Here is a 2,855-nt window from a genome sequence, read left to right on the forward strand (position 1 = left end):
ATATATATTTTTATAGAAATATACCTTATTTCATGTGTATTCGTATATATTTTTTTAAAGAAATTTACATTGTTTATATGTATTTTGCATATCTATTTTTGTGTATTCTGTATTTATTTTTGTTATGCATAGAATAATGTAAAATCGTATCAAAATAAGTACACAGAATATCAATAAAATAATTTAAATTTGTATGAAAATAAAGGTGCAAAATATCCATAAGATAAAGCATTTTTTTTTTAATACATATACAAAAATACTCATAGAATAATTAAATTTGTATTAAAATTAATATACAAAATGCACACATACAATAAGGTAAATTTGAATTGAAAAAAAACGCAAAAAACAAATAAAACAGTGTAAATTTGTTTCAAAATATATATACGAATACACATAAAATAACGTTGATTTCTATATAAATATATATACAAAATACACATGAAATTATGTAAATACGTATAAAAATATATATATAAAATACATATTAAGTAATGTAAATTCGTGTCAAAATAAATAAAAAAAATATCATGAAAAGAATGTGTATTTGTATAAAAATAAATAATAGATAATAAATTTGTATGAAATATATATGCAAGATACACATTAAATAATGTAAATATGTATAAAATATATATATACAAAAAACAAATAGAATAATGTAAAATCGTATCAAAATAAATACACCGAATATTAATAAAATATTGTAAATTTGTATGAAAATAAAGATGCAAAATTCCCATCAAATAGCGCATTTCTTATAAAAATATATATACCAAAATACACATAAAATATTTAAATTTGTATTGAAATAAATATACAAAATTCACATACCATAAGGTAAACTTCTATTGAAAGGGATATGCAAAAATCCATATAAAACAATGTAAATTTGTTTCAAAATATATATACGAATACACATAAAATAACGTAGATTTCTATAAAAATATATATACAAAATACACATAAAATTAGGTAAAAACGTATAAAAAAAGTAAACAAAATACACATAAAATAATATAAATTCGAAACAAAATAAATAAACAAAATACCAATAAAATAATGTATATATGGATAAATATGAATATACAATATACACATACAAAATAAACATAAAATAAGGTAGATTTGTAATAAAATATATGTACAAAATACACATAAAATAATATAAATTCGAAACAAAATAAATAAACAAAATACCAATAAAAGAATGTGTATTTGTATAAATATGAATGTACAAAATACACATACAAAATAAACATAAAATATACAAATATACACAAAAATAATTTAAATTTGTATGAAAATAAATATACAAAATACACATAAAATTATTTTGTATATCTATTTTATACAAATGTACGTTATTTTATGTGAATTTGTCTTCATTTCATACAAATTTACATTATTTTATGTGTATTTTGTACATGTATTTAAATACAAATTTAACTAATTATACGTGTATTTTGTATATCTATTTTCATACAAATTGAAATTTATTTTTTTGTTTTTTTGTATATAATTTTATTCAAATTTTCGTAATCTTATAAAATATATATACCAAAATACATAAAATATTTAAATTTGCATTGAAATAAATATACAAAATGCACATACAATAAGGTAGATTTGTATTGAAAGAGATATGCAAAATACATATAAAAACAATGTAAATTTGTTTCAAAATATATGCGAATACAAATAAAAAAACGTAGATTTCTATAAAAATATATATACAAAATACACATAAAATTAAGTTAATACGTATAAAAAAAATGTATACAAAATACTTATTAAATAATGTAAATTCAAATTAAAATAAATAAACAAAATAATAAAAGAATGTATTTGGATAAATATAAATATACAAAATACACATACAAAATAAACATAAAATAAGGTAGATTTGTAATAAAATATATATACAAAATACACAGAAGATAATGTAAATTTATATGAAAATATATATATACAAATACACATAAAATACCATGAATTTGTATAAAAATATATATTCAAAAAAATATTAAATAATGTAAAAGCGTATAAAAATATATATACAAAGTACATATAAAATAATGTAAATTCGTATCAATATAAATCAACAAAACACCAATAAAATAATATATATTTGAATGAAAATAAATTTACAAAATACACATAACATAACTAAAATTTGTACTAAAATATATGCAAAAATACATAGAAATAATTTGAGTTTGTATGAAAAAAGATATACAAAATACACATAAAACAAGGTAAATTTCTTTTGAAATGTATATACAAAATACCCATAAAATATTGTAAATTTGTGTCAAAATATATAAACAAATACACATAAATAACGTAAATTTGTATGAAAAATATTTACAAAATACACATAGAATAATGTCAATTCGTATCAAAATAAATGAGCAGAATATCAATAAAATAATGTAAATTAGTATGAAAATAAAGATGCAAAATACCCAAAAAATAAAGCATATCTTTATAAAAATACAGATACAAAAATGCACATAGAATAATTAAATTTGTATTAAAATTAATATACAAAATGCGTATATAATAAGGTAAATTTGTATTGAAAAAATATGCAACATACACGTTTACTCATACAAATTTATATTATTTTATTGGTATTTTCTTTATTTATTTTGATACGAATTACATGATTATATGTGCATTTTGTACATATTTTTATACGTATTTACATTATTTAATGTGTATTTTGTTTATATATTTTCATACAAATTTACGTTATTATATCTGTATTTGTATAAATATTTTGATACAAATTTACTCTATTTCATGTATTTTGTATATATATTTCAATTCAAATTTAGCTTTTTTGTGTG

This window comes from Eriocheir sinensis, chromosome 16 (assembly GCF_024679095.1).
Source record: "Eriocheir sinensis breed Jianghai 21 chromosome 16, ASM2467909v1, whole genome shotgun sequence".
Taxonomy (NCBI): Eukaryota; Metazoa; Arthropoda; class Malacostraca; order Decapoda; family Varunidae; genus Eriocheir; species Eriocheir sinensis.